We start from the raw sequence: 14,652 nt of genomic DNA on the forward strand, positions 1-14,652 counted from the left end.
TTACCTTAAATACCACTAGTGTCAACAATGAAAGCCTGTTTCTAACATCCATTATATTGACCAGGAGACCACTGATTTTGATTTCAGCAATGAAAACCCATTTCAGTATGAGCACATGCGCACACTGGTGTGAATGAGACACAGATACCTCTGATGTAATGCTAGTTGACCACCCTGGGGAGCCAGTGATTAGGATATAATTTTTAATCAATATGTAATATTACATTGCCTATGTGGAAGTATTTGGAAGTGGCCCCCAAATGTCATAGCACTTTGTGACATTTAGTTAGTACCTGGGGTGTCTCCTCCACCCTCCCAAGTTCTAAACAACTCAGTTTGACTCAGGATCCTTATGATGAAGTCATGAAAGTTTGTGAGGGGGAAAAATAAACTAGCTCTGAATAAGTTGGATGGTTCCATCATGTAAGAGGTGAGTCTTGCTAAGGTGAATTGCCTAGCTCAGATTGCTCAGGTGAATCTTACCTAGCTCAGAGACCAGGTCCTTCTCAGACCCAGCATAAGAGTTTTCATCAATGAGGCAGTAAAACCTCCTGTGGTTAAGCATATCCCCTGTTTTACCCAGCATGTTCTTCCTGGTCAGTGGTGTGTTAAGGACTCAACTTGGCACATGCTTTTGCTCCTCCTCTTTCTTTTTTCCTTTGTTTGTTTCATTCTGCCTTGGCACTTTCAGAAATACTACTGTGCCTCACCGTGCAAAGTGTTGTCTATTATACTATAAATTAGACAGGTTTCTTTTATTGAGTCTTTATTGTTCCATTTTGTCTTGAATGAAAATCATGGCTTCTTTTTCTAGACACGCTCTAGGAAGAGCTCATTAAACTGCTAAAAAGATGATGTCTGGTGCCTTAACGTGCTGTGTGAATAGGTTCAGCCAATATTCACAAATAGGCTTTAAAGGTCAAATCCTTTCTTCCCCCAAATACTGCAGTACTAGAAATTTAAGAAAGGCCTAAAATTTTTTTCTAACCTTAGGAACTGATGAGGGGAAACACATTTGCCGTGTGGATTGGTTACTTGGGTAATGAATATAAAGTGGAAATGTGCATTAGTGTAGCCAGTGACCTTTCGTTATAAGCACATTGGTGCTTAGACTCTACACTGCATTACCTTCAGCTCAGTAACCTGAGTTGTTATAAAGAACCCTGGCAGATTCTGGGGTCAGTAATAACTTACAGTAAACCAGCTACTAAAGTTTTTGAGAATATGGATTCTGTTGAGTCAGCATTGCGATCTGGGGAGAAGTGTGATCAAGCAGAGACACTTGGGTTCCCATTAGCAGTATGGAGTGGTGAGGAAGGAGATCCTTGACTGGGATGTGCATTAGGCTTTGTCATAAATCAGCTCCATGACTGTGGGCTGCCACGTAACTTCGAGCTCCCGTGGCTCAAGGTTCTCTCCTATGAAATGCGTGTGCGTGCTAAGTCGCTTTAGTCGTGTCTGACTCTTTGCACCCCTATGGACTGTAGCCTGCCAGGCTTCTCAGTCCATGGGATTCTCCAGGCAGGAATACTAGAGTGCGTTGCCATTTCCTTTTCCAGGGGATCTTCCCAACCCAGGGATCAAACCTGCATCTTTTATATCTCCTGCACTGGCAGGCAGGTTCTTTACCACTAGCGCCACTTGGGAAACCCATAAAGTGAAAGTCACTCAGTCTTATCTGACTTTTTGTGATGCCATAGACTGTATAGTCCATGGAATTCTCCATGACAGAATACTGGCGTGGGTAGCCTTTCCCTTCTCCAGGAGATCTTTTCAACCCAGGTCTTCCACATTGCAGGCGAATTCTTTACCAGGTGAGCCACAAGGGAAGCCCTCTGTTAAATGAGAGTTTATTAAATACGCTCTTAACCAAATTATGGAATTATGTTTCTTTTTCATCTAGGCTTTTTATAGCTAGATACTTTGCCATTTAATCTGAGATTTTTGAATGACGTTTCTCAGTCCTAAAATTCCTCTAGAAACAGCATCTTTCCTCATGAATTCCAAAGTATTATTTGTGGGCAGTCTTTTATCAGTGTCTTCAATGTATGCTAATTTTTTAAACAGAATTGCTTTAAAGTTGTGGGGGAAAATATGGACCAGAAACAAGAGGCTCATTTTCTACTCAGGGAGTTGGCTTTTTTCTTTAGCCTGAATTTTTAAATCTTAGTCTTCGAAAGCTTTTGAAAGTGGTTTGAGTATAGGAAAACAAGCTCTTGAATCTGTTTTATTTGAATAAGAGTTAGAGTGAAGGAGAAATCAAAGGTAAGTAATATAGCTCTGATTGGCTAAACTTGTCCACTGGGAATTTCTAAAATATATTTCATTTAGAGAATGTGCTCACCTGTCTATCCCCCAGTATGAACCCTTCACACAGTAAATGAACAAAGAAGAAAACAGGCAGCAGGAATAATAGTTCAAAGACCACCGAACAGTTATTTGTGGAGCTGGTAAAGAATTCTGTTAAATAAAAATCAGTTTGATATGGGAGCATCAGGGACACGATCTGGGGAGGCAGGAGGTGGACAGAAAAGAACACAAGAGTGTACAGAGGATTAGTTTTCAAATCTCCTGGCATTTGAGCACAAAAGGATGATGAAGATTTATTCTAAATGAGCTGTCATTTTTCATTGAAAGCTTTGCTGGTCCAGAATAAATAGGTTCATAGAGATCGTATTGAAAGTTTGAACGTGTGACAATAAGTAGTGCTGGGCATAGCATCTAATAAATTTCAAAACCATAAAAAGTTGTAATATTCTATCCTCTTAAAAAGAAAAAAAAAACCTCCCTAAATGGACAGATACTCCAGCTAACCAAAACCCTGCGTATGATTCTAAGATACATCATTTCAGTATGCCATAGGGCTTGAAAATCCTTTATACTAATTCTCAGTGAGTTCTCTGCCTTTTTCTAATGAGAATAAGGTTTATAAAACCTGTGCTCTCGTGCTGGGAAAATCAGCCCTGAGCTATCTCGGGAGAGACCGTCTTCTTTTCTCACTAATATAAACCTTTTAGGATTGATCCCTTTTTTCATTTTTATCTCTCTGAAGAGTAAATGTCTCTGGGACCTTAGAAACCCATTGTTTGGAGGAGGCAAAAGGCTGCATTGACCAGGGTTCATAGTTGCAAACATGATGTAGAATAAAACCATGGAAATCAATGTGTTTCTTTCTTTAATAATGAAAGAAATAGGTTGATTTTTTTTTTTTAAGCACTAAGGGGATAGGCTTTAAAATATTGACTATCTACATTTTAGAGCCTTATTATGGATCGAATTTTTGGATGGTAATTAACACCTTCCTAGTCCCAAGAGTTTCAAGTGTTAAAGGATTATATCTGCTTTTTTGGAGGATATAATACTTGTTACTATATTTAAGGAGATATTAATAGAAAGATGGGGAAGGGGCTGGGAAGATTGGTTGCCATAATTATTCTGGGAATATTTTAGTTACATAAAATGCTGTTACAATGTAAACTTTTTATTGGTTTTTACAAAAGATTTTAGGGGTAGTACATTGCTGATAGAAAATTTTGAGGCAGTTTATAGTTTTTGTTTGTACATCAGCTGTCTATGAATTGCTTTTGGTCCTGGCTAAAATGGGTGTTGATCTCATATCTGAAACTTAATAGCTGTGACATTGGGGCGGTTACTTAATTACCCTAAGAAAGCCTCAGTTTCTTTATCTGAGAACAAAATAATATCCATCTCATGGGATTGTTTTGAGAATTAAATGGGAGAATGTATAAAAAGTTTTTACTGCACAGGTAGGGACTTAAGTGAAAGTCACTCTGTCGTGTCCAACTCTTTGCGACCCCTTGAACTATACAGTCCATGGAATTCTCCAGGCCAGAATACTAGAGTGGGTAGTCTTTCCCTTCTCCAGGGAATCTTCACAACCTAGGGATTGAACCCAGGTCTCCTGCATTGCAGGCGGATTCTTTACCAGCTGAGTTATCAGGGAAGCTCCAAGGCACTTAATGAAAACCAAAAAATTGTAGCTATCCTTTAGATTATGATTATTCTTATTATGGATATCAGGTAATCATTATCTAACTTCTCTAAGATTTTTTTGCCTCATGTAAAATAAGGGGTTGAGGAAGAATGTCTGCATTGTTAAAAGTGTGTACAGTTCTCTTTATGTTTGAATGTCTGGTGTGTACTCAGCTATGTGGTAGGCATAGAGGACTATAGCTTGTCGTATTTAGCTCTTACCTTTAAGAATATAACGTAATTGGCAAAGAAATAATGCAGAGACAATAATCAATTGTCTGCTCAACATACCCGAGCTGCATTAATTTCAAACCAAAGGCCCTCTGTGACCACAGTCAGAAAAGTCTTCCTGAAGCTTGTAGGTTTTCATCTGGGTCCTGAAAGAAGCAAAAGACTTTTTAAACCTCATGAGTGGGCATGAACATTACGAGATGCGTGAGGTAATGGGATGGGCCAGACTGGAATGGAGTGAACGAGGTGACACGTTCCTAAATGGCTGTTCCTGATGGGATGCAGGCGGGTTGTTCTCAAGTTCTGTGTATTCGTTGTGTTGCTGAGGAAAAGTCTTTTGTTTCCTCATCCATACAGCTCAGGAAGAACAATATCTACCTCATTGAGAGTGTTGTTACAATGAAATGGTCTGGTGTCACCATTGCATAGAGTGATTGTGCTATTTTAGGGACAAAAATGACAGTTTTTAGCTAAATTAGACAGTCTGCCCTATGACCCAGCAATCCCAATAGAAAAGAAGTGGCCTCTGTCCAAGGACACAGATGCTTCTTGCAGCCTTGTTGTTCCACCAGAACATTTGGGGATATTGTGAGTGCCCTGAAGGCGTGATTGGGAAAACAGAGGGCATCCCACAACCCCCAGCAGTTAGAAGCAGCAGCCTTGAAAAGACATGCAGCAATGTGGATGGAACTGAAAACGTGTTACTCTGTGAAACCAAGCTTAAGAAAATTCACTTCTTTACTACCATGCTTGTAATGTCGATTAAAAATGCACATACATCATACAACTTACAGTTTTCAGGAGCTCATACAAATAGATGATTGTCCATTGGGCACATTGCAAGGGTAGGCTGGAGGCAAATAAGAGGTGTGGGAAGGTCCTGTCCGAATAAACTGACGGATGGGAATGATATTCTCTGTCTGAGGAGTATGCTTACCCTCTCCTGTACCCTTGGATTTCCCCATGAGAAAGTAGATAGGCCAAGAAATAAGATGTAAGGGAGACTTAAAGAAGTCTCCGAGGCGAAAGCAATGCTCCTACGCATCGTGGAGGGGCTGACATTTAGGCAGCCCCGAAGCGTATCCACCCGCTTCTAGGTTGTGTACACCTGGGACTAACAACTTTAGTCCTCACGGCGTCCCCAGGAGGGCGGTACTGTTGATCACCTTTTGGCAGATGCTGCTGCTGCTGCTGCTGAGTCGCTTCAGTCGTGTCCGACTCTGTGCGACCCCGTAGACGGCAGCCCACCAGGCTCCCCCGTCCCTGGGATTCTCCAGGCAAGAACACTGGAGTGGGTTGCATTCTCCTTTGGCAGATGAGGCCACGGAAGCTTGCATGAGATCACACAGCTACTAAAACGGGAGCTGGGATTTGAACCTGGATAGTTCTTGGGCTCTTGGGATCCCAGTTCTTAACCATCCTGTGTACAATGGCTGTAACTGAAGTGGTGAGGGAGAGCCAGACCCTTTCCTCCCATGGTGTCCCTGGACCATGCCTGGCAGTTGCGACTACCTTCTTTTTGTGGAAACTGCCAATTGTGTGTGTACTTGTATGTGGATGCATGTGTATAAAACTTTTTATACACATTCACAAGTATACAGCTTGATGAATTTACACAAACTGGACAATCCCATGGGACCAGCACCCAGAACAGAACATGTTGGGCAACCCTGGAAAACCAAAACTTCTGTCACTTTTACTGGGCATGAGGTTACAATTGCTGGAAAGCAACATCGTGAAAAACCTAAGCCTTTAAAAGCGAACAACGAGAGAAATATCAAAGATCCTGGAAATGGCTGCAGGTTTTGGGTGTTTGTAAGGTGTAGGAAAAGCCTTCCACCTTTTCTCGATTTTTACCACAGTAGCTTCTGTTACAAATAGTGGAGGACACAGACCATTCCTGAAGGAAAGGGGAAGGTTTTCCAATGAGTTTAAGGTCACCTCACATTATCAAAGGATAAAGCAGAGTGAGCTGCAGGCCTTAGACAGAAGTAAACAGATAAACACCTGCATGGTGTGGATCATAAGATGGCTTTGCAATGCACAGGTAAGTGAATTTTCACGTCTCCCCTGGTGGTTCTTTAACTTCCCGGCACCTGTCTTTGATGTTCAGCCTCGGTTCCTATGGGCTGCATTTGTCAGCATCGCGCTCTAAGGGCGACACTTTCCCCAAATCCAGACAGTTGGCTTAGGTTCAGACTGAGTCTGAAGTTGTGTTTTGGGGTTACATTCACAATGTGATCTGTCCTCCTGATACCCCGTGTGCATTTTTGCTGCCTTTGGCAGTCAGCACAGAGAAGGGAAATTCCTTGCAGGAGGCCCAGAGCTAGTACAGCTGAAGCCCACTCAGTCCCTGTGTGTAGCCCCCACGCCATGCCCTTGGTGCGCCATCTTGGAGGGGCGCCTCCCTTTCCTAGGGGACACCCTGTCCCAAGTGGCATTTCTCAAGCTTCAAAAGGAAGGCAACCACAGTTCTCACGGTGATGTGTTTTCTGCCTCCAGGGCCAGATTCCTCCTTTGACCCATAGCCTGCTGTCCTGCCACCTGACTCCACAGTACTATTGACCTACATAATGTGCAAAACTATCTGAAAAGCTTTCATTTTCCTTACCCTTCCTGTGTGTGACTATCCCAGTTTACTGGATTTATTTCTCTGTTAGCATTAATAGAATTCTAGAGCCCTAACAATTCAGCTGAAAAAATGGGCAAAGGGCACCCCAATTTTTTCAGCCTAACATCTCTCTACTCAGACACATACAAGAAATTCTACAGAAGGTGGGTTCCAATTATTTATTTTCCATGATTCTGTCTATAATGTATGACATAAACACAGTATTGAAGCACTCAAAATTACAGGGCTGCAACATGCTTTTGGAATTCAGCTCCTGCAGTTCATACTGAATGATTTGGGTCTTGTGACCGAGCATTACGGGATTTATTTTGTAGACTTGAAGGTGAGTATAGCCTGCTGCTTTTGAAGAATCACTCCCTAATCTTCAACAAAATAATCTTTTCATTGAGGTGTAACATATATACAGAAAAGTACAGATATCTTAAGCTTGCTATTGTCCCAAAGATCTTAGTAACTAATTTTTTTTTTTCTGTAATAGTAACATATCCAAAAACTGCAGATTTCAATGAGCTTTCACACAATGACTATGCCTAGGTAACAATTCCAAGGTTTAAAATACAGTCCATTACCGACACCCTAGCAGACCCCTTGTCCTACCCTTGCAGCAGTTTTCAGAATGTTTTAAATTTCTATTTTTGTTTTCAGAGTCACATTTCTTTCCTGATGCTTGTCAATATCCTAATTGATTGTCTAGTAAAATGATGTTTGTCTTTAAGAAAAGAATGGAACTGGGTTTCAAAATGGAAGTAAAGAATGTGTGAAAACCATTTTGACTTAATATTTTAGTTGCTGGAATTTCTATTTTAAGCCCATTTAAATGTTGTGACTGAAAATATTGAGGGGGAAGAACTGTTTGACCTGTTTGTCTTTCCTAACACAGACTTTTTTTTTTGTAGCAGTTACCTTTTTCTGTTCTTTCTTTGGTTTTTTGTTTGTTTTAACTGACAGCGGTTAAGTAGGCATAGGTAAATTGTTACAGCCTAACCTATCTTATTCTTGGGTGGATTTTTTTTTCCCAAGGAGTTTAAAGAACTGGTGAATTACTTCTGTTGACTTTTCTCATAGTCCTCAGAGTAGTGCTTACCAAAGACTTGTGTAACAGTCACTTGGCCAAGATGAGATTAGTATTTTATTTGGAGGAAGGGTGTAGGAAATGTTTTTAATTTAGAGGTTAAAAGATCATCAGTTGGGTTAGGACTCTGATGATAGGAAAGATTGAAGGCAAAAGGAGAAGGAAGTGACAGAGGATAAGATGGTTAAATAGCACCTGAGGATCGCAAAAAGTCGGTCACAATTTAGAGACTAAACAGCAACAATGGACAAGTACAGGTTATCCAGTTTAGCTTTGGATTTATTTATGAAGAATTACTGAAATCATTTCTTTGCCTTCAAGGAGCCCTGTATCCTGTTTACCCCTTATAATCCTCTGCCCTAAGGCAAAAAGAAAAACAAATCAAAACATAGCCAGCAACTCTAAAAGATTAATTTAAACATTTAGCCAGGCAATCCTTATCTAGCCCAGGGTGTTCTGAGGAGTCTGATAGGAGTTTGGAAGGAGTCTCTTGCTGGCAGTAGTTGAGAAGAGCAGGCTGAGCGCCTCAGACAGCTTGCTGGCCAATGCTTGGAGACCATGGTATCTTTTTGTAACTGACCTGATTATCTTTAACTTCATTGCCTCCTTTAATATTTTTATAACGTGATGTTTCTTTTTTCCTCAAGGTATGGTAGGATAAGTTCTCCTTTCCCTTTATCTCACACACAATTTTCTGCTTCTTTCCTGAAAGAGAGATTTGACTATGATATGCCCAAGTACAGTTTTCCTTGTATTCATTCTGCTTGGAGTTCACTGAGCATCTTGAGTATGTAGATCGATGCCTTTTATCAATTTTTTGGAAGGCCCTTAGGCATTATCTATTCAAATATATCTTCTACCTCATTTTCTCTCCCCTCTTTGTGGTACTCTATTTGTACCTGTGTTAGGCAGTTGAATATTGTTGCACAGATCTTAGACACTGGTTTTTGTTTTTGCTTTATTCTCCTGGTGATTCATTTTGGATAATTTCTATCATTCTGATTTAAACTCTACTTATTCCTTCTTCTGCTTTGCTCAGTCAGCTGGTAAGTCCTTTTCATTCTGATATCTTTCATTCCAGCTTTTCCTGTTGTTCTTTATTATTATTATAGTTTCTATATCTCTAGTGAAATTTTCCATGTATTTGTTCATGTCAGATATCTTTGCCACTGTATCCCTTTCCATAGTTATTTTTGAGTCTTTGTCTGACAACATCAAAATCTTGGTTATCTCTGCATCTGTTTGTACTGCATATTTCTTTTATTGAGTACGGAATCCCAACAGTACCCAGCACAGTTCAAGTAGACAGCAGAATGACTCAGTACTCTGACTGAAGTGGTATGACATAGAAGAAACACATCTTTTTCTGGAGCTAAATATTATTTACCTCAATTTCTACTGTTCTCTCATTTAAAATTTTTATATTAACACACAATAAAGCAGCATCTCCTATTTCTCAGACTTTGTTTTCCACTTAGAATGTAGACAATTACAAGAGACCTTTGTTGTTATCTTCACAATAAAAACAAGGTATGTAAGCTACAAAACCATACTTTAAAAAATAACTTAAGCTAAGAGCACAAGTAAACCTGGGGCTTCCCAGGTGGTGCTAGTGATAAAGAACCCACCTGCCAATGCAGGAGATGCAAGAGATGCATGTTCAATCCCTGGGTCAGGAAGATCCTGTGGAGAAGGAAATGGCAATCCACTCCAGGATTCTTGCCTGGAGAATCCCAGGGACAGAGGAGCTTTGTGCCCCACAGTTGATGGGGGTCACAAAGAATCAGGCACAACTGTAGTGACCTCGCATGCATGCACAAGTAAGCCTTAATAAAGTGAATTTCTGAGTGATAAATTCATGACGGGAAAGGCCCATGGCTATCATGGTGAAATGACAGCAGGAGGAGAAACCTGCCATAGATCAGTAACAGAGGAATCAGACCAAGTGAGAACATACTTTTCATTCCTAGCTTTTCTTCACATCTTCACTCCTGTTATTGAAAGTAATGGTCTCTTGTGAATGTCTGCTTCTTGAATGGAAGAGAGTCTCAGAAATAGGGGATTTGTCCAAGGAGATCAGGGAATTTGTGAACAGGGAAAAGAGAATAAAGATAAGCCTTAAAACTGAAACTGAAGTTGCTCAGTCGTGTCTGACTCTTTGTGACCCCATGGACTATAGCCTACCAGGCTCCTCCATCCATGGGATTTCCCAGGCGAGAGTACTGGAATGGGTTGCCTTTTCCTTCTCCAGGGGATCTTCCCCAACCCAGGGATCGAACCTGAGTCTCCACATCGCAGGCAGACACTTTACCATCTGAGCCACCCAGGAAACCATAGCAATAAGCCTAACCATTCATAAATCTGGGCTTAGTTGTGTCATTCTGTCACTGTTAGAAACTCCTGGGTGCATCTTTCACATAAGACCTGTGGCATGGTAGTCATGTGTTCTTATACTTTGGGTTCATTTCTTTGGTGATTTGGTCCCTGTTGTGCACAAGGGCTTTGTTTACGTAGCTGTTGTTTTCCAGCTCCTCTTGGATTTGTCATGCAGTCTTCCAAGGGGTACTAGAGGACACTTGATTGAATTACAGTGTAGGGCACCTACCTCTTTCATCAGAGTGCAATACCAGACTGTGAAATTCAGTTACTAAATGCAGTTGCTGGTGTATCACATGGCAGTAATTTAGTGTCTGCTTTTCTTACGGCCATCCTATCATTGTACCGAAGTAAAGGCTCTGTGAAATGAACATTTCTCAAAGCCATATTCTGTGTACATGCCTCAGGGATGGTTCTGCCAAAGTGTTTCATGGTCCCATTAATTTGAGGAATACTGCAGATCATACCCTTTGATCTTGTTAAATAAAATGTCAGTAATTTTAAAAAGTCTTGGGGAAATCTGGCAGTAAGTAAATTTTCTGAGCTGTATTTATTTCTCAAACTTATTTGAGTACAGAAACTTTTACCAAGAAACTTTTAAGTTTTTCTTGTCAATGCCCATTAGCAAAGTTCACTGGGTAATGTTGAGTTAAATGGGACTTGTTCCTCTTTATTTCAAGGAACATGAATAATTCATATTGGCTGACACTCTCTATACCTGGAAAACATTCTTCCCCAGTGTTTTCTGGTAAGATAACTAGCACTTTTGGAAGGAGGAGGAGCTCTAATCCTGCAGCCTATCAGGTTACAGGATTATACTTAGGGCCTCCTACTTAGGACACTGGTAATGTTGTTGAGTTCTGCCTTTGTAGATGTATACTGGCCTCCACTACCTCACTGGCCCAAGGACTCTGCTAGTTTGCTAGTTCAAGAAAATAAGCTAGGTCAGCTGTCATATCCCCCTAAATGAAAAAAGACAGCTAGCTGCCTGGACTGCAATTGGAAGGAAAGGTCAATCAATATATTACCTTTTCTTCCATGTGTTCCTTGCCTGCCGGCTGAGTTGTGTCTTCTCACTCGAGGTGGTAATCTCTTCTGCTAAATTTTATTTTAACCTTGCAAATAGGTGAAAGGAAGGGCCAGTTAATAACATCTTCTCTCCTACACCTCTGAGTATATTATTTGGGCTGCCTCTTACTCTCCCTTCCCCCAGTCCCGCCCTGCATGGTCCTGCTTAGATGGAGAGTTAGGCAACTAGCTGGTGTCACGTACTGTGGGAATTTCTCCAAGAACCCTGTCTCTCGCACAGACAGAATGCAAGCATGTTTGTGATTTTTGACAGTACCCAGGATCTAGGTGGAATGAGGTTTTTTTCAAAACATTTCTCAGTCAATAAGTTTACTCTCCTTCACCAGCCATGCAGTGTGGTACGGTGCATCACCGATACTTGAAATAGGCTGCAACAGGAGGTCAGAATGGGGCATAGATTTTCTAACACGGCATGTTAGATGGAATGATTTTGTGTACTCTGAAGTGGAAAATTCAATCAGAATTTTCCACACTTTTTAGTTAAAGCAACACTGTTGTTTATTGATGAAAGGTAGACTGAGAGAAATACAGAATGAAAGTGGAATGGATGACAAATCTAGCATTATTCCTGGGCATAGCACGAAATACTTTTTCTCTTGTAATTTAATGAAAGCTATATGAGATAAAAAGGGTCTGCTTAAAAGATACACTATGGGATACTTGGAATATATGCCAACTTGTTTAGCGTGTGTGTGGGTAAAATGCAATCTGGCTTTTTAAGAAGCTTTGTTTTTCATTGAGATGGACTTTGTGCTTGACAAAGGGTAGTTAAAAGGTCCAGGTAATCTATTTTAGCTTAGTTTTAATGCAGCAGAACTCATTTGGAAAGCATCTGAGAGAACCAATAAGAAATTCAAGGATAGATTCTGTAACTTTTCATTCAAGTAGAATATTTAAATGTATTACTAGTTTTCATTCCTCTGTGCTTTGGTGCACAGAAGATACGTCAGCATAACTACCTATTATGTAGATGAACACTTTATACTTTCAAATTGCAAAACCTTAGGGCTGCTATGTCAGATTTGTGAATGAATATTTAAGATAGGATGATAACCTAATACTAGTGTGCTCAATGTGTGCCAGTCAATTTTCTAGATACTTCATGTGTATTCTTTCATTTAATCCGCACAGTGACACTGTGAGCTCTTATGACTGATCACTTCCAGTGAGGGTATGTCGTTTGTCCAGGGCCATCCTGCTAAGCCAGGTTCCTGAGCCACCCTGCCTGGCTGCCCTCCTAGGAGTCTGCCATCTCAGCACTTTCATCCTGGTGAGCCTAAGGACACATGGGTTAGTAACTTAATTCAATTTGCATAGAGTACTTAGCACTTAGGGTTTTTATATTTAGATTCTATTTTTAAAAGATAGAATATATATAATGTGTGTGTGTGTGTGTGTGTGTATGTGAGTAATATTTTACATGTAGAATCTTAAAAAAATACTGGACTGGAAAAAATGACAGTACCCTGGTGTTACCAGGGACTCGGGGTAGAGAAATGGGAGAGAAGTTTAAGGGTGTATAGAACCTGCCTGCTGATGCAGGAGAGGTAAAAGATGCAGGTTCGATCCCTGGGTCAGGAATATCCTTGGAGGAAGGCATGGCAACCCACTCCAGTATTCTTGCCTGGAGAACACCATGGAGAGAGGAGCCTGGCAGGTTACGGTCCATAGGGTCAAAAAGAGGCGGCATGACTGAAGTGACTTAGCACACGTGCAAGTCCTGGAGACCTAATACACAGTACAGTGATTATAGACCACAAACTATATTGTAAGCATTAAGCTTGCTAAGAGACTAGATTTTAATTTTTTCCATCACTAGAGGAAATGATATTTATATGAGGTGATAGAGCTGTTGGCTGATGCTACAATGACAATTATATTGCAATACAAATGTATCAAATCAATGTTGTATACCTTGAACTTATATAATATGTCAATTATATCTGAAGAAAAAGAGACATGTAGTTCTTTGACAATCTATTTTACTTAACTATTAATACTTTTTCCCTGATTGGTATATAGTTATGTTATTTAGTTTCCTTTCTCTCTCTTTTTTTTTTTAACTCCCATTTAAAGTGACAGAACCATTTAAAAGTGTTAGTGCAAATTCAGCAACTTGTCTAAATTGTGTGACTTTAAAAGATAGTTTAGGCTGCTTATAATTTTGTGTTCTTCAGTGTGCTAGAGTTGATTATTTTCCTCCTTTGTTCACACTATGTTATGGTATAGGTAGTTTATACTGTTTTTTTTTTTTAATCTTATAGACTGTGAGTCCAGATTTAACTATCAATTTTAGGTTTCCAAGGTGATAACTGCGTAATTCAGTGTGTGAACACATAGCATCTGTGTAATATAGTAATCATGTCAGTACGGTAAGTCTAGTATGCTTTTTATTTTTAAAAGAAAGAACTTAATTAGTGTAAATAGAAACCAAAGTTGAAACTACCTAAGCTTGGTCCTGTATTACAAATGGCAGCATTCACATGTGATAAGGGGGAGATCTTCTTGCTTGGAAATTACTTAATTTTTTCAGTTAATAAAAATAAGATACCACCTTATGAGAACTTTCTTAGGTCTTCAGTTTAAATGTCCACCCATATTGTAGTCCTTGTGATCTGAAAACCACACAAGAGGTCATCCTGACTTTAAGAGAAAGGATTCTATCTTTGCAATGAAAATAGAATTCAGTCTTAGGGAAGAAACAATTAAAACCCAAAGCCTTTCATTGCTTTTGATGCTTAAAAAAAGGCAAAAACTGCTACACTATAATATTTTCTGCTAATTAACCATCACAAATGTGATACCATTAAGTTTAAAATCACTTCGGTTAACTCCAAAGTTATTAACACACGCTGTGTGGACCTCCCAAATTGGTTTTGGAAAAGGGAACCTCATTGACAGGCCTGTAATCAGTGTTTCCAAGGATTTTGCTTCTCATAGAACCTGATCCTAATTTGGGGCTTCCTTGATGGCTCAGCTGGTAAAGAATCCACCTGCAATGCGGGAGACCTGAGTTCGATCCGTGGGTTGGGAAGATCCCCTGGAGGAGGGTATGGCAACCCATTCCAGTGTTCTGGCCTGGAGAATCCTCATGGACAGAGGAGCCTGGTGGGCTACAGTCCTTGGGGTCCCAAAGAGTCGGACACGACTGAGCGACTAAGCACAAGCACAGTACATAACTTAATCCTAATTTAAGCAACATTTGGTCATTTCCTCTGGGTACCAAGCACTGGCCCTTCTGATGCTCAGAGATGGTGTC

At 40.3% G+C, this 14,652-nt stretch overlaps 1 protein-coding gene across 11 annotated transcripts in view; it reads left to right on the forward strand.

The window, feature by feature from the left end:
- MAST4 (microtubule associated serine/threonine kinase family member 4) overlaps positions 1–14,652 on the forward strand; it is a 610,376-nt gene that overhangs the window by 289,272 nt on the left and 306,452 nt on the right. The gene's annotated exons all lie outside the window — the stretch shown is intronic.

This window comes from Odocoileus virginianus, chromosome 14, assembly GCF_023699985.2.
Source record: "Odocoileus virginianus isolate 20LAN1187 ecotype Illinois chromosome 14, Ovbor_1.2, whole genome shotgun sequence".
Classification (NCBI taxonomy): domain Eukaryota; kingdom Metazoa; phylum Chordata; class Mammalia; order Artiodactyla; family Cervidae; genus Odocoileus; species Odocoileus virginianus.